This window comes from Neovison vison, chromosome 2, assembly GCF_020171115.1.
Source record: "Neovison vison isolate M4711 chromosome 2, ASM_NN_V1, whole genome shotgun sequence".
In the NCBI taxonomy this organism is placed as follows: Eukaryota; Metazoa; Chordata; class Mammalia; order Carnivora; family Mustelidae; genus Neogale; species Neogale vison.
Genome location: NC_058092.1, coordinates 68,530,160 through 68,554,143, shown reverse-complemented (window position 1 = coordinate 68,554,143; position 23,984 = coordinate 68,530,160). Strand labels below are relative to the sequence as shown.

General features: G+C 37.8%; 1 protein-coding gene across 30 annotated transcripts in view; it reads right to left on the bottom strand.

The window, feature by feature from the left end:
- Positions 1 to 20,681, bottom strand: part of ADGRL2 (adhesion G protein-coupled receptor L2) — a 613,413-nt gene extending 592,732 nt beyond the window's left edge. For 6 of the 30 annotated variants that reach the window (XM_044238545.1, XM_044238542.1, XM_044238557.1 and 3 more), the window contains exon 1: positions 20,659 to 20,675. The gene's annotated coding sequence lies outside the window, so the exon portion shown is untranslated. Of the gene's footprint in view, positions 1 to 20,658 lie in introns of all 30 variants that reach the window. The other 24 variants (XM_044238539.1, XM_044238555.1, XM_044238553.1 and 21 more) reach the window with 8 other exon arrangements.
- Positions 20,682 to 23,984: the final 3,303 nt, after the last annotated feature.

Below are 23,984 nucleotides of genomic sequence, written 5' to 3'. Positions count from 1 at the left end.
ATCAAAAATCAGGGTGACTGTTTGAATCTCTCGGAATATTACTGCATATTACTTCCCTTGATGCAACAAAAGGTCACGCAGTTATACATTGCCTTTAAAAATCGGTGAATGCATAATAGTTTTTGCTACTCGGAACAAGAATCATTAAACAAATTCATAAATCAATGAAGCATACAGATGCATTACTTTAATTATCATTTCTGCTCAGATGGTTGGTTTATATAATGTAATTGTTTACTGTTTCCCAGTATTACCCTGGAAAGATTTGCTTAGGCCACTGCAAATTTTGTACTGTCCTCATTTAAAAACTTTTATTTTGGGGGGCACCGGGGTGGCTCAGTGGGTTAAGCCTCTGCCTTCGGCTCAGGTCATGATCTCACAGTCCTGGGATCGAGCCCCACATTGGGCTCTCTGCTTGGCGGGGAGCCCGCTTTTCCCTCTCTCTCTGCCTGCTGCTCTGCCTACTTGTGATCTCTCTCTCTCTGTCAAATAAATAAATAAAATCTTTTTAAAACATGAAAGTAAAAATAAAAACTTTTTATTTTTTTAATAACAGCGACAAAGTATCGTCTTCAAAAGATATTCACCATGCGCCCTTTTTGTTGTGGCTGTTTTTGTTGTTAACTTGTTCTTGGGCTTTCTTCCCTTTTTTGACATTTTTAAAATCTGGCTCTCCCACTCAAGAATTGGCATCTCACTCCGTGCTTCGTTTAGTCAGGCTTAGGGAAATCATTGCAAGTTTTTAACCAAGTTGCCTTTGCTCTAGACCTAGCAGACCAATTGTACCTTTTAGGGTCAGAGAAGTGGAGCAGAGGTGAAGTAGGGACGACTTTGATGAAGTTAGGGTCTGCATAGCACTTAGAAACATTGCAGTCCCCCAGGATATGCCTGTCCGGATCCTGTTTTAAAACACCAGGAGTAGCTGAACTAAGTCAGCGGTGAGTGTGTGTGTTTGTATGTGTGTGTGAGCATCTTAGCTACAGAAGAAGGTAAACTCTGTTAGACTCGAAGGCTGTAATCCTTTGGGGGGCTCTGCACTGCTGTCCAGGCCCACTGGGGTGGCCGGGGCACCTCCCTGACTCTGCAGGGTGACCTCACCCCATAGGTTCAGTGGTGGGAGAGTCAGAACGTTTTGCAGACAAATAGCCCTGTGGTCTGGTCCTAGAGAATCCTGAAGTCCAAAAACCTTCCTGCATTTCGTCCTGCTTTCTCGGTGCCCTTTATTTCTGACTTGCAGTGGCTCTCTTGGTCTAATCTCTTATTTCTGGCTTCTGCTCAGACAGGTGCAAGTCATGACTGGCACTCACGATCTCTGTATCTCATCGGTCGTTCAGCCACACACTTGGTGTTTTCTCTTTTTTTTCTTTAAAGATTTTATTTATTTATTTGACAGAGGGAGAGAACACGAACGGGGGGAGCAGCAGAGGCAGAGGAAGAAGTGGATTCCCCACTGAGAAGGGAGTCTGAGGTGGACCTTGATCCCAGGATCCTGAGATCATGACCTAAGTTGAGGCAGACCCTTAATGGACTGAGCAACCCAGGCGTCCCAGACTCACACCCCAGTGCTTTCTTCAGCACTAAGTGAGAAAATGAGAACAAACGAGAAGAGGGAGAAAACGGAGAACAAACTTTCTCTGCTTTTCGCAATATGGATGAGTTGAGAATTTTCCCAATCTCCCAAGTTACGGTTCCTTTTGCTTACCAAGTCCTCCTTCAATTTGTCTTTCTCTTCTTGCATTTTACTATAAGCAGTACAGAGAACTCAGGATTCAGCTTCAATTCTTTACCTAGAAAGCGCCTCTGCTAAATATTCAACTTCACCACTCTCATGGTTGACTGCCCCTGAAATTCTAGAACACGATTCAGTCAGGTCCTCTGACATTCTGTAACAAGGATCACGCTTCCAATAACCAACCATCCAGTTTCCAATCACCTGTTCCTCATTTCCATCGGAAACCTCACCGGAGTGGCCATTAGGGTGCATATTTCTACCAACATTCTGTTTCTGATTATGCCCGCATTCTCTAAGTATAGGGAGGTTTTTCCTCCAGCTCTCTTCTTTTCCTTCATCTCATATTCAATATCATTTTCCTACCAACAGTCCCTTCACAGACATCTCGGGTTTTTCAGGCATGTGCCTCGAAACTCTTCCAGCCTCTCCTCACTATCCTGTTCTAAAGCCAGTTCCACATTTTTAGATACGTTATAACACCCCCCCCCCACCCCCGCTTCTCAAGACAACATCTGTCTTGGTCTCCTCAGCTTGCCACAACAGAAGACCACAGACTGGGTGGCTTAAACAGCAGAAATTTCTCACAGTTCTAGAGGTTGTCAAGTCTGATATCAAGGTGCTGGTCAGTTTGGTTTATGGTGAGACCTCCTGGTTTGCAGATGCTGCTTTGGAGCTGTGTGCTCATATAGCAGGAAGGGAGAGGAGGAAGGAGGCGGGGAGAGGTTTCATGCTCTCATTATCAACCACAGTCCTTCCAACTGGATTAGAGAGCCTTATGACCTCATTTAAACTTAATTCTCTCCTAAAGGGCCTACACCAGATACAGTCACACTGGGGAGTAGAGCTTCAACATACGAATTTTAGGGGGACAAAATTCAGTCCATGGCAGTCTCTGATGCTGTTGTCATCGAAACTGGAATGTGAAGTATGTAGCGTTTGAATGAAGATCATAGCCCTGAAGTAAAGATGGCCAAATTGTTCTTCTGATTATGACATTGTAATGCCACAAATGTGGAATGGTGTTTACACTAGTCAAAAGGATTAGAACTGCAAAAATGTGACTGTGACCTATTTCTACGTAAATATGATGGATACGTTTTATTTTGCAGATATTTTGCAAGCCTGAGTAAGAAGCATTATATTCCCAGGTAAGTATCTCCCAGTCCATCCCCTTTTACCTCCCCACCCCCAATACCTGTCACATTTCTCAGCATGCAATTTAGCTTTGGGTTAACAGACAATACTTTTATAAACTTGCTGCAGAAATTGTTATGGAAAAGCAAAGTATTACTGTTGCTGTATTATATCTTGTCACAGAAAATCAAATGTGAAACAATAGAGGCTAGAACTATAAAAAATTATTTATTCATAAAATTCAGAATCCAAGAGCAGATCCAACAAAAGCTCAAATCCTTTGAAGTGGTACTTAGGTAAGTGAATAGAATATATAATGAATATTCCAAACTTCATAATCTCAATTGAATATCAGATTTTTACTAACAAATTTTAGAATATAATTAAAAATTCCTTAGGCATTGAATTTTACATCATTTTACCGTTTCTTCCTTCCTGTTTTCCTTTCTGCCTTTCCCTCTCTTTCTTACTTTTTTATTAAATAATTCTAAATCTAGGACAGTTATGGCTAGTAGGCCAAAAGCAGATCACCTAAATTTTCCAGGTGCTCTACAGATTCTCTGACATTAATATTTATAAAGAGAAAATTGTTCCATATATGTATTTTTCATCCTGGCATTAATGGGTAATTTACTTATCATTTCTCTTTCCGATATTCTAGCAAAATACTATTAGTCTTCCCCTTACTTCTGGAAGGGGGATTGTGGGGATACAGATAGATGGGATGATTCAGGGGTGCATGGCTTTCAGAACCTACTGGGCCAAAGTGTGGTTCTTTAAAAACCATTATGTATTGATGGAATCTGGCGGCTATTGTTGAGATTAAATATATCACCTTGGAAAAGACTGAGAGATTTTCCTCCTTACCTTGGTTGGGGTCCCGGCTTAGTGACAGACCTAGTGTTTGGGCTGCTATAGCAAAAGTACCGTAAACTGGGTGACTTATAAACAACAGAAATTCATTTCTCACAGCTTCGGCAGCTGAGAAGTCTGAGATCAAAGCACAGGGAGATTTGGAGTCTGGTTCATGGCTGGCCATCCGTTCACTACAGCCTCATGTGAAAGAAATGGCCAGGGAACCTCTTTTATTAGGCTTCAGACTTTTAAATAAATCTCTACCCTCATTTCCTAAGTGCCTCCAAAGTCCTCATCTCCTATTGCCTTCACACTGTGGGGTAAGTCTTCAACATCTGAAGGTATGGGTGGCGGTGGACACAGACATCCAATCTATCAATAGCAGTGACTTACATCTACCTGAACGATCTCTGAGAACAGCCCTAAATTTAGGTTTGTTTCACGAGAGAGAAGATGCCACGTGAGTGCTAAGGGTAGGTCATGGGAAGGGTAGTTTCCATCTGGTTCCGCCTCTCCTGCTTCCCTCACTCTGGTGCAAGTCAGATGCCATGTTGAGCAGCCCTGTGGAGAGGCCATATGACGAGGAGCAGGGCATCATGTTAACAAGCAGCATCGACTTCCCAGCCTAGTGAGCGAGCTGCAGTGGAAGCTCAGTCAGCAAAATGGTATGCTGGTTAATGCTTTCCTGTTCTCTGAAAAGGAACGCATGTATCTTTATTTCAGTAGGTGCATATACCCACATTAGTTTCTTACAAAGATTTATAGTATTAGGGGCGCCTGGGTGACTCAGTCGGTTAAGCATCTGCCTTTAGCTCAGGTCATGATCCTAGAGTTCTGAGCAGGGAGGGTGCTTCTCCCTCTCCCTCTGCCTGTTGCTCCCCCTGCCTGTGCTCTCTGTCTCTCTGTCAAATAAAAAGAAAGAAAGAAAGAGAGGAAGAAAGAAAGAAAGAAAGAATTAATTTATGGTATAACATTTTACCAATAATAAAATATATAACCATCTTTATTATAAACTCTATATCCCTACATTTCAGCATGATCAGTTAGTCCTATTTCTTGCAAATTTTAATATCAGTTTTTGTAATTTATTTCTAACAAGACTCACAAAATCAGACTTTGGATAAACTGATCAGTAGTCAATTCAGCAAAGAAATCACTCATTGATTAATGAGTATAGTTTTGAAATGGATGCTGGTTGATATTTTTGTTTACATCAATGACTAAAACAAAAGCAGAAAAATAAACACTTAAGCTGAAACTTCACTTGTTCATGAAGAGCATGTATGACTTCTCTGCTGAATTAGTAGTTTTCAAATACTGGAAAATGCTTCCTCAATTTTTTTTTTTTTTTAATGTGACAGATAATGTGACAGCTATGGATACAACACACTTTCAAATATAGTTTGCATTATTGGGGCGCCTGGGTGGCTCAGTGGATTAAGCCTCTGCCTTCAGCTCAGGTCATGATCCCAGGGTCCTGGGATGGAGCCCCACATTGGGCTCTCTGCTCAGTGGGGAGCCTGCTTCCCTTCTCTGAATAAATACAATCTTAAAAAAAAGGAAAGTCTATTGAACAGCTTAACAGCAACCCTGTGAGAGAGACTGTGAAATAAAATTTCACATAAACCCTGTGAAATAAAAAAATGTTTATTGTTGTTATAAGCCCTATGTCTTAAGATAATTTGTTACACAGCAATAGATAACTCATAATCACACGAACTTTGTATTAGCCATAAATGTTCAGTAAAACGTAAAAAAAATCCATCATATTTTCTTAAGACTAAAAGAACAAATCTTATCAAGATAAGATAAAAACGGGGTACCTGGTGGTACAGTCCTTGGACTCCTATTTTCAGCTCAGGTTCTGATCTTGGGGCTCTGAGATCCAGACCCAGAGTGGGCTCTGCCCTCAGCACCAACTCTGCTTGAGATTCTCTCTCTCCTTCTCCCTCTGCTCCTCCCCCCTGTGCTCCCTCTCTGTCTCTCTCTCACAAAATTAAATAAGTAAATCTTTTTTTAAAAAAGGATAAGATAAAAAAGAAAGCATAATTAATTTTGCATTTTGGGGGAAAATTTTACATGCAAGGAAAAATGATCTTTTTTTAATGAGAAAAAGACTGCAAAAATATCATTTAGCTGTTTGATATGAGTACCGAGTGTTAAGGAAAGAAAATCACTAATTACATGATCTGCACAGTGAATCTGGATGCTTCAAAAATAATTGTTTCATGTAGAAAAATCGCTTTATGATTTCTGAGAACTTAAAAGCTGAATTTGCTGATTTTTATTTTGACTTGTTCCAATTTTCATTATTTGATTCAGACACAAATATTCTTTTCATTTAAAATATTCTACCAATCATGAATTCATGGGAAACATTTGTTATATAATTAACATAGGACAAAAAATTAACAATCCAAAATACTTATTAAAGATAGAAGACAAATTACAAAGCATAGTCCATTATGAGCATGGAGGTTAGTTGGTTAAGGTTGCCTAAGCTTAAATGTAGACACTGAACTACACCATCCTTTTGTCAATCAGATGATGTCCCATTTAAATAATGGGTTTCTCAATATGGCAAAAATTGTTTTCCTCTCTTTTTCTTTCTCTTCCCTACAACCTTCCTCACTTTAGGCACCCCAAACTGGATCAATCATAAATCACACAAATTGTAACTCTTGGCTTACCCCCATCACTGGTCCGTGCACATCCTTCATTTATTTATTTATTTATCTTTTACTTTTCTTTGTCATTTGTCATTAAACCCCAAAACTAGACTATTGGCAACCATTTACACTTTTTTTGTGTCTTACTTCCTTAAAATACCATGTAATAATTTTCTACCTGAGGTACTATGGAATGAATGTTTGCATCCTCCACAGATTCATCTGTTGAAGCCCTAACCCTAAGTGTGAAGGTATTAGGAGATAAGATGTCTGAGAAGTGATTAGGTTTAGACGTGATTATGAGGGTAGAGCTGCCATGATGGTGTTAGTGCCCTTGTAAAGAAAAGAAAGAGCTACCACAGCTTACTGTCTCCACCACGTGAAGATCAGGCTAGAAGGCAGCCATATGCAAGCTGGGAAGAGTGCCCTTGCCAAGAACAGAATTTTCTAGCCCCTCTTCATCTTGGACTTCTTAGCTTCCACAGCTATAAAGAATAAAATGTCTGCTGTTTAAGCTGCCCAGTCTATACTATTTTGTTATAGCAGCCGAAGCTAAGACATGGAGAAATTATAGTTCTGAATTTTCTTAATCTTTTACTGGCTTAAAAAAATATTAATGTAGGGGTGGCTTCGTCATTAAGCATCTGCCTTCAGCTCAGGTCAGGATCCCAGTGCCGTGGGATCAAGCCCCGTGACGGGCCCCCTGCCCAGCGGGAAACCTGCTTCTCCTTCTCCCTCTGCCTGCTCTTTTGCCTGCTTATGTTCAATCTCTCTCTCTCTCTCTCTCTGTCAAAAAAATAAATAAATATTTAAAAAAATATTATTGTATACACTTAACACTATAGCAAATAATTTATTACTAAAGGAAGATTGTTGTATGATAATGTCAAATAAGTGTAGTTATTATTTTCTTTACATATACTTTAATTTTCTTTTATTTTAAGGAAAAATAATGTTACTTGCATTTTACTTGTTTACTTGCTACTTGTTAACATTTCTAGAAAAACAGAGTGCAATTGGGAAAACACTGATGTTGTGATAAAGATCCAGACTTTGCAAACGGAAAGAACTAAGCTCAAATCTAAATGTCAGGAGGCAATTTGGCTAACATTGTGGACCTTGATTTTTTTTCATCAGTAGGGTGGGGGATAATAATACTGACTCCCTTAGGCTGTTATGAAGATAAAATAAGACACTAAATGCATACTTAACACGTGCATTAAGAATTCAATTAGGAAAAATAAAGTTACTTAATGGAAAATTAAAATTTATTAGATTACTTCAGGGTCTTTTTTTTTTTTTTTTAAGCCTGGATGAAGGGGTTGACTCAAGTAAATTTGATTTCTACTGACATCTATCTAAAATTATATCCAAATAGCCAAATGGAAACTTTCAAGCCATCATTTGCTGTAAAATGGTGGCTTGATCCATGAATCACAGGGAAGGCATAGCTTGATATCAGTTAGTAGGATAGCTAAATTCAGATAAGGCCAATCAGTGTCTTTCAAAACCATCACAAAATAAACAGAAAATTGTTGAAAGCCATGTGATAAATTAGAATATAGATCTAATTTGGTTTGATCAATCCCAGTGTAACTCCATGTTTCTCACTATTTGTTGTAATTTCTATAGACTCTTAACATAGGATCTATAATATATGGGCATTTAAGCGATTTTTTAGTGGATTAATTTGGGCATTTATAATGAGAATTTTAAAGAGTTTATTTATTTATTTGACAGACAGAGATCACAAGTGGGTAGAACGGCAGGCAGAGAGACAGAGAGGAGGAAGCAGGATCCCTGCTGAGCAGAGAGCCCGGGGGCTCGATTCTAGGACCCTGAGATCATGACCTGAGTCATGATCTCTGAGGCTTAACCCACTGAGCCACCCAGGTGCCCCTATAATTTTAATAGGGGGAAAACTGTAGGACATTTTGTTGTTATTAAAATTATCTATTCTAAAGTCCTTATGCTTGGTATATTATAATTCCAGACCTGCAGTGAGGTATAAAGCAACCTTTGTTTCTCAAGTTCTGTGTCCAAGAAATCTGACTCTCACCACCTCAGAAAGTACTGCTCCGCTCATGGAGACAGTCGTCAACCCAGTCTGAGGGGAACGCATTTGCCTAACCAACATTAACCACTGCTCATCTTCTATTTTTTCCTTAAGAAGTAACTAGTTTTCATGCAATTCATACTTTCTACAGGAAAATGTAAAATTGTAAAATTTGAATGCACGCTTGTTTTAGTTTAAATATTGATCCAACATAGATACAATTACTAACATTTATCACAGTGATTGGTACTAATTCTCCAAGCTTTGAAGGGTTTTAGCAGATAGTTACATAATGGATACATAAATGTATATAACTCCCAGTGAGCTCTACAAATATATTTTTATAGAAATATAGGATCATCCAGTAATGTGATCACATGAAAGTAACAGAAGTATCACTTCCATTAAAATGCTTAAAAATCAGAATAAAATAAATAGTAAACTGTTACTTCAAACCTGAAAAGAACCTGCTTTTATAAAGAGAATATAAATACTCAGTTGGTAGAGAAAACTGACGTTTGAAGCAAAAGGCGTTTAAGTGTTGAAATGCCAGTCTATGAAATAAAAGCATAAAAATAGGCCTATATAAGAAACAAATCCTATATAAGAAACAAACGCCTTTTTCTAAAAGGCAAATCGCCCAGCTGATAAATCATTTTTGTTCTTTCTGCCCCGTGTGAAGAGGCCAAAGAGATGACATGTCTTTTAAATAAATCTAGGCGCCTCTCTCATTTAAAGTCTCTTTGCTGCTATATTTATTCCAGGAACTAAAACAGTCCCATAACCTTTCAAAAAAAAAAAACCATTTTTACTCTTAAAAGAATCAATTTGAGTTTCCTGTTAAATCTAACATTTTAATTTTATTTCTTCTATGGACATAGGATTGAATACAATTTTAAGCCAGGATGCATAATGTTGGAATATCTTAAAATAGGCATTTTACCTCAGCTCCATGTTATTCTAGGGATACATTATCAAGAAATTATTATCTTTTTCACCAATTGTTGTACCCACCCATGAGCTTAAAACGTAAAGGGGTTTCAAACAGATGCTTAGAACTATGTTAAAAATAAAAATAAGTAGAATAGTATGTGCTTATTGACAAAGTGAATAATAAGCTTGTTGGGAAGACGTTTTCACCTTTAAGACCGTCAGGATTTCATTTAAAAAGACCTTTGCTCCTTAAAAACTTCCCGTGAAAAGAATGCTGGATGATTTGAACTTATCAGACATCAACCTAAATAAGATTTGTTATAGAATGAAGTTCTGTATAGACCTTCTCACACTGGGGCACACATTTCCTCTCCTTCCCCCCGACCCCCTGTATGTCTCTAAATTCTAAAACACCACTGAGAAAAACACTTTCTTATCTGGTGTGCCACAGACTTACACCATGAATTTAATGTGGTCTTCACATTTTTATTGTCATAGAAATACTGCCAAACTGCCTCTTCTTCTTTTTTTTTTTCTTTTAATTTTAATCATAAATGAGTGTCAGAGATGGTTTTGGACATAGATAATGTGTGAATGCTTCTTAGAATGAGTAATTTCCTTTGACACTGCCATTTAATTCCCTTCCTATTCAGCCAGGACCATGGAAAGTCCAATCAGATGACCCTGTACCCTAGAAGAGAGAAAAGATTGCTTCTGTACCACAAGTCCATTGATGTGGACTTGTGACCCAAGCAGAAGTTGGGCAAAAGGATTTTGACTCTTCAAAAAGCAGAGGCTTATATAGTAGCAATAAGGTGAATGTATCCTCCTATCATTAACTATATACTGAAAAAGCAAGAAAAAGATGGAATAAAATATCAATCTTCTTACATTAAATCTATATTTTGTAATAAGAGTTAATAACATATTATTTGTTGGTGACCACATCTTCAAATTACTTTCATTAGAAAATGACAGAACAGTAACACATAACTTTCCAATGAAAGAGACCTCTTGTAAAGATAATGTTATTCAAAGTATATTCTCCAGATTTCACATTTATTCATTTACTACATAATATTTGCCTGTCAAATATTATGAGCACACTTTACATGATCCATTCTTCTAGGCCTGGGTACTGAAATAAATAAGTTCCTTTCTATAGTCTTCTAGGGGAAAGAGATCCAGGTAAACACAGAATTGTAACCCGGTGCAAATCATGAGTCCTGCTATCATAGAAACATGAATACAAAAAAGCAGAAAAGAGCACCTGAACCCAACAAAGCGCAAGGTTAAGCTGAATTCAGAAGAAGAACTTATGGTTTGCCAGTCAGAGAAAGGAAGGAAAGGCATCCCAGGTGAAGGGTGAGCGTGTATGAAGGTGGGAAGAAGGACAAATACCAGGAGACCTCAGTAATGGTACTGGGAAGAAGGACAAATACCGGGAGACCTCAGTAATGGTACTGGGAAGAAGGACAAATACCGGGAGACCTCAGTAATGGTACTGGGAAGAAGGACAAATACTGGGAGACCTCAGTAATGGTACTGGAATTAGGGAATCACAAGATACGGGTGCGACCTACAGCAATAGCAGTGAGGCTCACCTAGCTGAGAAGCCATTCTAAGAACTGAAGCCCTGGGAACTAGGTATCAGGTGAGGGACTAAAGGAGAAAAGGAGGGAACCAATAGGAAAGAATCAGAAAAACTTAAAACAGTTAAATTTTCTAGCTATATTTATTTGCTATGCACCCTGGGAGGAACTGGGGAGATGAAGTCAAATTTGTTATCATTCTGACTCTCGGGGTGCTTTCAGTAGAGGTGAGAAACCAATATAGCAAGCAGTAGGATTATAGTTGTGCGTGTGTGTGTGTGTCTGTCGCATCTATTTTTTTTTTAAGATTTTATTTATTTATTTGACAGGCAGAGATTACAAGTAGGCAGAGAGGCAGGCAGAGAGAGAGAGAGAGGAGGAAGCAGGCTCCCTGCCATATAGGCATATATATGCCTATATAACCTTGTACATTGACAGCCATGGATAGATACATTGGTCCAGCTGTCCTTTATCTTAACAACCCTCAGGGACCTGGGCAATGAGCACAAGAAAATTACCAAGGCAATGAACACGTATTCCCAACTCAAATGCAACATCAAGGAGACGGATACATTTGACTGGCTCCATGAAGATTTACAGTCTTACCTGGCTGTGTGTGTGGCTAATATTTGAAACTAGAAAATGATTTCTACTGAACATTAAGAGGGAAATAAAAGGGAGGTTGCAATAACATATTGTGTAACTATTCCTTTTTCCAGTCCTTGGTCAGTATCAGAGTCACAGTCCTATTTTTATCAGCATATTTATAAAAAGGAGCATTATTACAGCTTGCACACACAATTTTCAGAAATCTGATTCTGAATGTTACAGTCAAGAAAGGGAGGTGAAACGGCTCTGGAAGCGGCGGATTGGCACAGTAGAGGAGAAACTGTGACAAGTCGGATGAACGTTAATCAGGAAGGAAAGGAATGATCAAGTGAAGGTCATCACAATGGAACTCTGATAGTAATCGCTCTTTTCTCACAAACAGCCACACTTAAAGCAGCTTCACTTGAAACAGGGACTTGCTGAAGAGAAGGAAGTGTTAAGAAATTTTGAGATCTAGACCCCAACTAATTGTACTATTTACCGAACTAAAAGTTTTCCACTAAACATTGTTAAGAATTGGTAGTCTCCCTGAGTGGGACAGGCAGTGTCTGTTTTAACATTGTTGCCCCAGGGCTTGGTTCAGGATTGTAGCTATTAGTAGGATTTAATAAATGTAGAATGGAGGAACGAAGGAATCTCAAAATCCGTGAAAACTGAGACAGACTGTGGGCGAAAAATGCTTGCATTACATTCTTTCTTCCAAAATTGATTTTGAATGACCAATACTAGGGGAACATAGAGGTAGGTAGAGGTAGGAGGAGTGTGTTGGGGGGTAGCTGGAATCATGCATGTAAGTTACATTTAATTCTGTATTTTCTCATTGGCTCCATGGAAGCAATCTTAAATTCCTTTGTACATGCGGATTTTATTTCTCACACTAAATCATATGTTTTTGTAAATGAGGATCACAGTTTTTGGTTTGGGGGTGAAGGACTGGTTATATGAACTTCATTTTGATAATCTGTATATGTAACTAATGAATGAAAACAGGTTGGTGTACTAGAAAGACACTAGACTAAGTCAGAAATTGTGGGTTCAAGATTCAGTTCTGGCTATGTGATATTAAATTATTTGCACACTCTGCGCTTTGCAATTTTATCTGCAAAATGGAATAATGATATTCGACAGGTTTTCCTTTTCTTTTTTCTTTTCTTTCTTTCCTTTCTTCCCCTCTCCCCCCCCTTTTTTTTTTGGTAAGGATCAGATGAAGTGATTCCTCCCACATTTTTAAAAATACAGAATCACATGCAAGGATTTTTTTTTTTAATGTGTCTTTGTCTTGTTATCACTGCAGTTATAAAGCTTTCAAACCAATTTGGTTCATATTTTGGCTTTTCCTGTCTCAGTCCTTGACATAATCCACTTCCTTTAATTGCCACCCTTGACACTTTTCTTTTCCTTTTCCTAAGACACTTTTCCTTGCCCCTCAGCTTCCACTGTCCTCCTCACATCCGTCCTATGAGAATTTTTACCGTCTATCTTTGACAGGCAGCTAATACCTCTAAGGTGTTGACTGATAATCAATGTGTGATAATGACTTCAGGCAGAGGTGAACAACCATTTTTTTTACAAGTGCCAATTCTAGGAAAATAAATGTGTTAATAGGCAGTATAAAAAAAGGAATACAGTAAAAGTCATTTGAAATCCTACTATCCATTGATGGCTCCATTTAAATGTTAACAAACTACTTTCTTTCTTCTTCTTCTTCTTTTTTTTTTAGTAAGACTTTCCGGAAAAGTGTATTCATATAACTTATCAATGTATTGGCCAGAAAATTGTAACTAAAACTGGTGTTTCTTTTAAGCTCCTGATGGTAATACTGGTGAAATTTGGGGAGGTTGCAACATGTAAGTCATTTTCTAACCTTTCATCCTGCAATTAGCAGTGTTTAAAAGGAATAAAACTAGTATGGCAGAAAGACTGGCTCATGGGTCATAATAATAATTCCAGCTAAATTTTTGAGAATTTATTTTATGTTAAAAAAAAAAAAAACTATAACATGCCCTTTACATGCACTATCTAATCAATGCTCACAAGATTACTGAAATCTAGGTATTGTTGTTAGAGACAAAGAACCCAAGACACAGTGAGGATGAGCAACTTGCACAGTCTCACAGCTGGCCAATGGTGGAACCAGACTGAGACCCAGGCTGGCTGGTTACAGAGTCTGTGCTATAAACTGTTTGCTATTCTAAGATATGGGGAAAGGTTCCTTATTTGCTGCTTCTTCAATCCTGTCCTGAAAGCTAGATCTGGAGTCTGGGATTGCAAGAAAAAACTCATATCCAGGCAAAATTGGATGGGGGTTACTAATACTGTATTGTGTATTCTTCTTGTGACCAGAATCTAGTATAAGGGATTTATGTTTTCATATTTTCCTGTATAAACAGAGATAGTGAAATCATTTTGTAGTTTGGTTAAATTACCATACACATTTTACTGAACTTATTTTGGTAACAAATACCTTGGAAAAAAGGAAGTTGGAGGTCACCCCCACTGCCGCCACCACCATGATGGCGTCACAACTTCATGACCACAGTAAGAATTTTAATGATTTTTTACTATAACTGTTGAGTGCTTATTGTACTTAATTACTGAGGTGCTGAGTTAAGCTCTTCAGATTTGCTATATTGTTCAACACTCACAAGACTTGTAAGTAGTTACTATGATTTCCATTCGGCTGAGGGAAATTGCAGCTGAGAGGTGCAGCAACTTGTCCAGGGTCTCACAAGTAGGAAAGGATATAGCAGAGACATGAAAGCAAATATGCTCAAATGTGGCTTTGGCTACTTTGTTACACTGGTTTCTCCACCTGTCATTCCTTGTCCAGCATAATGCATATGAAGCTTTATTGCTATGCATTCAAGTATATGTTTCCTTAGAGAAGTTGGACATTTTTGGTACATTTCAAGCTTGTATAAGTTTCAAAGGCCATGTAACCATCAGGTAGTGGCAAACAAAAACATTTACCTGGGATTAAATTATATTTTCATGAGGAAATTTAATGTTTTTTAAGCTTTTGGAATATAGACTTCACCGAATCTGATGAATACAAATCAATTTGGCCCCATGAGGTACTTATCCAACTTGAATGGCATATGAAAGTCTATGAAAACTCTATAAAGATTCTTATGTCTTCCCCCTAATCTCTGCAAAAAACTTTCCTTTATTGATCAAATATATTTGATTGACATCAAATATATTTGATTAATTAAATGGGAGACTCCAAAATTTAGGGCAAAAAGCATGTTATCTATCAAGAAAAATAGGGGTCGCTGGGTGGCTTGGTCAACTAAGTCCCTGTCTTTAGCTCAAGTCATGATCCCAGGGTCCCGGGATTGAGACTTGTGTCAGGCTCCCTGCTCAGAGGGGAGCCTGCATCTCTCTCTCCCTGCCTCCCCCTGCTTGTGCTTGACCTCTGTCAAATAAATAAATAAAGCCTTTAAAAAAAAAAAAAAAAAAAAGGAAAAGTAAGTGAAGTTGTGAGAGAAATTACTCTAGAACCTTCGATGTAAATAATTGTTTTGACTTCTCCCATGATAGTTCTGAATGTAAAACCTACATTGTGATTTTGCACTTAAATGAAAGGTGTGGAGTTGAACCTTTTTTTTTTTTTTTTTTCATTTCAGCTGGAAAGCTGCTACCATGATGTCTACAACAGTAAGCTTGTGACTTACAGAATCCATTTGTCACACTAAACTATCCAGCGTGACTCGGACCCATGGAAAGTATGCGTGCATGTGGGTGGAACAGGGATTTCACTTGTTCGCAGGTCAACAGCGACTGCTTATCTGGCATAGTGACTTACCTACTTTTGTTTGTGTGTGTATTTTCTAAAATTAGCTCGCCGGTTTAATTTATGTTCCAATCTGATGTCCAGTCATTTGGTGAATTTACCCTGGTTAGAATGCTGTCATGAAATCTTCAGGGAAGTGATATTAGGTTTTTCATCATAATGCATACTAAGCACTCACAGTTTCAACTTTTTTTTAATATTTAGTAAATGTCAATAAATCTATGGCATGTAAAAGGGCACTGCTAACATGGCAGCTATTTGATTTCTATACTTTGTCAAATATATGTACCTCTTAATTCAATAATCCTTAAAGGCAATGCTCATTGTGGTTTCCCATTCATGATACCTGACCTTTCCTTAATGTCAAACATCATTTTCCACTAGCAAGGGAATAAAGTATATTATTTATATAAAGCTAATAATTATTTGGGGAAAATAAATATAACATAGAGGCAATAATCATGAAAAAGATGAGCACTTATTCACTGCTCTATTATGTCTGTGACTTGATATGTTATTGTCTATATTTGTATTGCCTGGTTACCATGGTCTCAATATAAAGAAAAAATAACATACTCACCAAGGGTCAAAATTTACCTAATCATTATTTCAGAGCCAAACTAGTAACATGAATTAATTCCCAAACCATCCATTTTACTTGCAAATGTAAAACCTCTCTGTAACTTACTTGTTGTCATTAACATTCTGCGTATTTCTTATTATTCACGGCAGTCCCATACGACTTGATTTTTTAAAAAGGAATTAAATGAGAAATGAATATGGGGAAGTTAAGAGATCTAAATTTCAAAGATCTTCTCCTTTTCAATCGATGTTTTGGTTTGATGTTGACGTAAGGTAAAATACTCATTATCATCAAATATTTATTGAGAGCCTACAGTTTACCGACACCATTCCAGGCACTATAGGACATGCAAATAAGTTTGAGATGTGGTTCCAGCATTCATGAAATGTAGGATTCAGTCATGTATGTACTCATCAACCAAATTAATCTAATGTTACTAAACTTTTAAACTGTTACCAATAACAATTATTAACGTGTTCTTAGAATATCTTTTGGGCAACCCTTACATGTTTTCTCAGATGCATACAGCAAGTAATAATAAATACAGATCTTACACACTTTTTTCCCCTTCTACATGGCGCAGATGTCAGCCTCCAAAGGTGTGAAACCATTCTTTCGAGGACACGATTAGAATACATTTGTTGTTGACTGATACAGCTGTTGGCAGCAGGTGGTGGTGATGATCAGGTATGCTGTGGCTTAACGCCTTGTGTATACTTGAGTGATAATGGCACAGTGTAAGAGGAAAGATCCACTAATTTGACCGAATTTCAAAAGTATCCCAGTTTAAAATAATATTTGACCTAAAGACATCTAAGCTCTCCAGATAATGAGCCCCTACAATGTTCTTGGTCTCTGATCAAATAAGACGTCATAGCTATTTTGGGATTAAATTTAGACAAATTAGAGTTGCATCATTTGTGTGGTCCTCAGCAGTGGAATATTCTCCAAGGAGGCGTGCAAACATGTTAACATAAAAATGTGTGACCTCTCTCTTTTTTTCGGCTCTCAGCTACAGATGTCACAGACCAGACATGTGCTTCATTCTGTGGCATGTGATGCTTTTAGAAATCTGTTTGAATTAATCTCTACTGGGTCAGTATTTGAGATTATCTTCTGACCTTCTTTTTCTATAAAACATCAGCATATTTCAGAGAGTTTTGGTCATCCTCATCATAATGATGAGATGCTAAACATGGCCAGGAAAAATCCGTATTTTAATAGTCTTTAATCTTGTGATGCTCTAGTTCATTAGCTTATGGCAAATACCGGCTAGAAACTAAAAAGCTTCTCGGATGACCAAAACATGGCCATTTGTATATGAGCAATTTAATTAAAATGAAATTCTTTTTTCTATTTCACCATAACTCAGAATAAAAACTAATCATTGGAAATGTGAAAAGCCAAAGAAGGACATCTGCACCAGTGGAGTTGTCAGATGACAATCTGTGAAGATTGTAATTTCTAGAATAATAGAATAACGTGCTGGTAACGTTGCATTTGAGGGGAAACAGAATGAAAACATGTATAATGTAAAACCAACAATTTTTCTCTCTGATTCTCTTAAGCTGTGAAAATAAAAGGTGCTTAAGTCATAGGTGCCTATCACTTCAACGTTTCACAAGTGAAAAATACGTTGATACCTAAAAATATAGTTGGGGGTTGGAACGGGTTTGATTAACCAAATTATCTTCAAGTTGCAGTTTATATTTGGAACATTTACTGCTACAATACAATGCTGTTCAAGCAGGCAGATGAAGCTAAAGGATCTGAGCTCACAGAATCTCCATCTGGCTTTTGGGAAAATAGTTTGCATTAGATTTGGGGCTACAGGTCCCCAAACAAGCCACCTTGAAAGCATGTTTAAAGGACCAAATTTCAAGACCGTATGGAAGGAACTATTACCTGCCCATCTTATACATATCCCCCTTCTCTTCTTAAGTGAGAGAATTCCTATGTTGTTGGAAACAGCAGAGTGTATGTCTACCAAACTATCTTTCAGCCTCTTTTCAAAATGAGGCTGGATAATGAGATATAAATACGAGTCGTTGGGTATGTGGTGGTGGTGCTATTTTGAGAAGAATGCAGTAGGATGATCCGGCAGGCCATTTTCCCCTTGCCCTCTCTGGTGTTTGGAAAAAGAATGTAATGGCTAGAGTATTCGTGTTATCTTGCAAACAGGAGAGAAACTGAAAGAAAGCAAGCCAGTATGCAGGGGGGAAGAGTAGAGAGACAACAGGAGCATGGGTGACTTGTAACCATGGAACCACCATACTGCTCATGGGCAGACTAACTCCAGATTCCCTTTGCATAAAAAAAAAAAAAATTCATCTATCTATCTCTCTCTCTATATATATCTATTAGCTGGTTTTAGCTGCTATTAATTCAGTTTTACATTATAAGCAAGTAGACCCAATTCTAATACAGATTGATAGATCCTCTATAGATCATGTAAAATGTCATTTACTAGCAAATAAGGAAGGAAATAAAAACCTTATTGAAATAGTCCAGGTAAAGGGCAGACTATAAAATGATAATTAAGTACATCTGTACCCTTTGATGTTTTGAGTCAATGCAGTGTCAAATAGCATTTTTTTTTTTTTTTCTGTGTATGTGAAGAAGGGGACGGTGCCTAGAGATAGCTTATTGCTGAGTTGGGTAGTTACAGATACTGAAATTGAGGTGATCTTTATCCCTGGTAGTTATCTATGTTCAAATACTGAAATATTGTTCTCTCCATGTTATCTAAGTGGAACGATATGATGTTTACCTTCGCTAATTACTAAATTATATTTTTATGGTGTGCCTAACCAATATGTACTGTTTAACTATTATAAATTCACCTTTTAGTAAGTTTTCCAAGGTAGTATACAAATTTATTACATAGAAGCTACAGTTCAAGAAACTAGACATTATGAGGGTAAAGACAGAAAAAAGGAAACATAGTTAAGCTTCTAATCTGGTACTAAAGCTTAATTTCTACTTTTTCTTTCTTTCTTCCTTTTTTACATTTTTTTTTATTTTTTTGTTTTTTTGTTAAGGATGGGAAGTTGGCCTAAGTTTTGTGTTTACAAACATCTAAAATTTAAGACTAAATCAGGTTCATTTTCAGGGGGCAACAAAATTTGATGTTGCCTTTATGCTTTAGTGATAGAATTTTTCTGGCATCCGTGAAGATCTTAACATTTGACTTCCTCAGAAGTCTTCCTTTCCATGAAAAATACAAATTCATTCTTCTTTGGATTAAGATTATAGCCACCTAACACGAAGCCATTGAGTCTGTGGTCGGCAGGGAGTCTTCCCCTTTGAGGTTTACTGAGAAGAAATGTTGGTGCCAAGTCTCTCTTGAAAAAGAAAAGGTTTGAAGGCTGTGATATCCTATAAATGCTCTTTACTTCCAATGAAATATAGTAAGCTTGTTCTCTGGGACACAACTTTATAAAAGCCTTTTTGTTTTTCGTAGAGCGTATAGATGTTTTGAAAAAGTGATTTGAGCCACCATAGTGCAGGGTCAACTGGGGGCCGTCAAACTCCTTCCCTGGGTTATTCAAATCTAACACTGAGCAAGATAATAGCTCAAGAAGCAACTAATGAGCCTTGTCCATAGTACTGAGATCGTGTATCAGGATGACCCACACCTTTTAAACAGTCTTTGTATTGATTCGCAACTCTTTCAAAGTTTAAAATCGGGCTGCGTTGTATACAAGACCAAAGTCATAGAACAATGATCGTTTAACATACAGAGGGCATGACATTTGATTATATCTAAGCTTCTTCAAATGCCAAGAAGAATCTGGAGAAAGATATTTGATATTGACTTTTAAAAGGTCCACATAGATAAAATTAATAAATCTTATTAAAGTTTATTTTAGAGATATTGATTTTAAAGTAGAAATGCACCCACAAAGAAAGTCCCATGATAAAGGCTAATGTGTAAATTCCTTTAAAACCCGTAGTTACTGTAATTATATGGAGCATTTTACAAGCAACTAGGGACTTCTTTGGATAGATGACTGAAATTTAATCAGTTTCTGGCACAGGCTGCCTTTCTTTCCCACCTCAGATTTCTAAAGCACTATTTCTAGGGCAGACCTGCTCAGATAGTGAACCTTTATTATCACATTTGATCTGTCTTTGAGCACTTTCCGAAAGAAAGGCTCCCACAGATCTCCTAGAAGATAAAGCAACGGACGATTTTTCTCAATAGCCCATGTTCTTCCTCCCACCCCATTCCATTCTCAGCAAACCTAATTCAGCTCTACAGTCTGGATTTTATAATCACGAGGAGTATTATGTATGAAATGCATAAAACATCGATGTGCTAATGTCACCACCAGAGACTATCAGATGAAGAAATAGGCATATCCCTTTGTACTCCTGGACATACGTGTTTGCCCTGAACCTCTTTAAAAAAACAACTCATTTCATTTCTCAGCATTTTGGGTTTTATTTGAATTAAGTGGCCTTGTCCTGCCAGTCTGCTGAAGGGAAATCTGAGTTTGATATAGTTTTTTAGGCAAGGAGGAACTGGAAGAATGATCACAAATGATAAATGTGAAAATTAAGCTGCCTCTGGAGTTTATGTTTTACAAGTATGAAATCACTGAGTTTATCTCCCAGATGATTTAGACATATCTGATTATTTCTGATGGTTCAAGATGTAATGGTCCGAAAGTCTAAATAGAATTCTTAGACTTACCTTTATTAGAACCTGAGGATCTGAAGATATAACTGTCTGGATTGATGACTATATTTCTGCTGTGGAGGAAAATAACAGCCCTGAGTCACTGCTTGTTGTCCACATCTTCATTAATGGGCTTAATACATTTCTGTCCTTAGAACAAATTAATGTGTTTTTTTAACTCCTTTTATATTGTAGTTCACTTAAACTTAGATTCTTTGAACATAGCTGGATTGCAGGGTGACATCTGAGTTCTAGAGATCAATTGATAGTTCTTAAAGATCATGAAGAATGGCCCATTAAAACAGTTAGTGTATGACAAATAACGACGTTTGTGTTTAGTGTGGAAATTTATCAACTAGACAGAGCACTTATTCCTGAGAACCGAATGAAAGTCTACTTGAACCAACTTATTAATCAGTCAGTGCCCTAGTCTTAACAGACTGTCTTATTAAAGAGCTCTAGATATATTAAAATTGAACTCTAATGTGATAGGTACTATCTCTGAACCACAATCACAAAGCACACAATTATTACTGAAGGCTAAAGTCTATGAAAAAGAAAAATAAGCCTTTTTCTCCTCTCCCCTGCCCCCCCCCACTCCCACCCCGAGGACTAGGATGTTTTGCCTCAAATCTCTGGCTCTGATTAGGTACTGTGTCTACAATGGGTTGCTGGCTACGTGGTCAATTCTTTCTCTCACTCTCCACTTAATGTAGGATCACATACCAAGTTATTATGACAAACCTAAAGATATAGTGATTTTTTTCCACTCACTTGTATTTATAGAGACCACACTGCAACATAGTCTTAAATTTGCAAAGCTTTTTCAGGGGGGAAAAATGAAGCAATACCAATAGAAAAAAAAGAAAAGACTGCTTGGGCTGGCAAGAGGCATTAATTCTCAGTGAGATGCTCCAGTCCTAGAAGAAATCATCATAGCTTCTCATTCCCTGGGGTTGTCTGTGAGGGTAGATGCCCTTAACAGCTGTGAGTCATGGGGTTTAGCACTCCTGACAGCCGGGTTGGAGATCATCTCAAATGACAATGTCAATCAGAAGGTATTGATTGTCTGGGAGTGCTAGGTGGAAAAGGATGCTTGAGGCTAAGTTTAAGTACAGCAAGAAAGCAAGCCATAATAAATTAGTGACATTTGCATGAGGAGAACTTAGGGTCATAACAGAAGAGACATCTCTGATTCTGACCTTTGCAGTCCATTTCTGGCATGGTGCTGACCTTAGCTTACCCAAGAGGGAAAGTGCACACACTTCCCTAAATAACCAATAGTTGTTCGATGCAATCAATAACCCTTCTGGTAGAAAGGTGCCAGGTACATGCCCGGTAGCAATCAGCAATTAAATGGTTTACTAAACACCTGCAGTGACCTAAGTGAGAATCTTCTTTGTTTTCTTCTCAAAGTTTTATTCTATTTACTTATTTATTTTTAAATATTTAATTAATTTATTTATTTCAGAGTGGCCGAGGAGACATCCGAGTGGGGAAGGAGGGAAATGTTGAAGGCGAGGGAGAAGGAGAGAATCTCAAGCACACTGTGCACCAAACGAGGAGCCCTACATGCGACTCGATCTCGTGACCCTGAGATCAAGATCTGAGCTAAAACCAAGAGTTGGAGTCATAACCAACTGAGCCACCTAGGTGCCCCTCTTCTCAAGGTTTTAAAATATGATTCCTGAAATTAAACACTATAGTGCTGGAGGAGACCCAAGTCCTTTCCTAAAGACCTTGGTCTCTGCCAATAGACCTACTGTGAGGGGAAATTTAGCCCCTTCCAAGTCAGTCTTCTTTTTTTTTTTTGGACAGTTTAGTTCTTAAAAATCATTCTTTCATGGACTGAGTTGTATCTGACCTTCTGGTAAATTTGACATTGTGGTTGTAGATCTGTTTTTGTGAAGAAGACAAAATAATTCTGCTCTCTGTTCTGCCTGACAACTCACCAGTTATTCACCCAAATAATGTGAAAACTTTATGATTTTTGTTTAAGATATTTATTTATTTATTTGAAAGAGAGAGGGTCAGCAAGGGTGTGGGCTGCAGAGGGAAATGGAGAGAGACTCTCAAGCAGACTCCCCACTAAGTGCTGAGCCCTGTGGGGGGCGCATGACCTTGCTGAGATCATGACCTGATCTAAAATCAAGAGTCAGAGGCTTATCGGACTGAGCCACCCAGAAGCCCCTGTTGTTTAAACAACTGATCCTGCTTTTCAAACTTATTATGGCCAAGCCAAGGCATTTCAACTTCTGCTTTAACATTTCTCCACTTCTCAGTCATTCATCTCCTTACATGTATCAGAAAATGGGGGTCTTGCTCAGTCCCGTATTTTGTTCTCTGCGCCCACATTCAATCCATCGACAGAATCCCTTGATATGACCTCCAAAATGTGTTTGAATCTTTGTGATTCAATCTCCTTTTTCCAGTGTAGGTCAAATGAGCGTTCTCTCTTGTCTCTTCTACTGCTATAGCCTCTGAAGTAGACCCTTTACCACCTGAAGCCCCGTTCCGATACATCATCCACACAAAGCCGGAGTGATTTTTGTGAAAGGCAACTCTCCTTACCTTACTCTGCGCTTAAATGCCTCCATAGCTACTCCTGGCACTTAGAAGATGTAATGTGTCTCCAAAGGCCTAGAACAATCTGGCCTCTCTTTCAGCTCATACTATTTTTCCTTATTCATTAATATGCTCTCATCATCCTCCCCTCTTTCCATTCCTCAATTCTGTGAAGCTCTTTTCCTCCTGAGGGGCTCTGATGATGAGACTTTGCATGGCCATTATCATTGCTTGCAACGAAGCCTGCCCTCCCTCCTCCCCCACCTTTATTTGTTTGATTTAAATGTCACTTCTTCAGAGAGCCTTCCTTGATGTTGTGCTCCATCCCAATTAGATCAGTTTATTTATTTTTTCATTGTAGCTTTTCTTTTCCTTTCCTAGCACTATTTGTTATCTAGTGTTCATTTGTGTGATTATTTAAAGTCTTGTCACCTCTTCTTGACTTTAAAGTCCATTAACTAGGGGATAAAAGATCAGTTTCTTTTTATTTTCTCTGTTTAGCCCAGTGTTTGTATCAGGGTGTCAATAAATATTTGTTGAAAGATATCTATATCAATTATTTCTTACATTTCCCTTAGTCTTCTCTTTTCTAGGCCAGATATCTTGGTTCTTTTGCTATTTCTCACATGACAGTTTTTAAACTCCTTTCCAACTTGGACACATTTTTTTACACGTTGTGTTTTCCAGTTTTTTCCTTTAAATATGGAGGACTAATTGCAGTATGTTAGATGTGATCTAATAATTAGAGAATTTAATAGGATTATCCTTTCCAATGT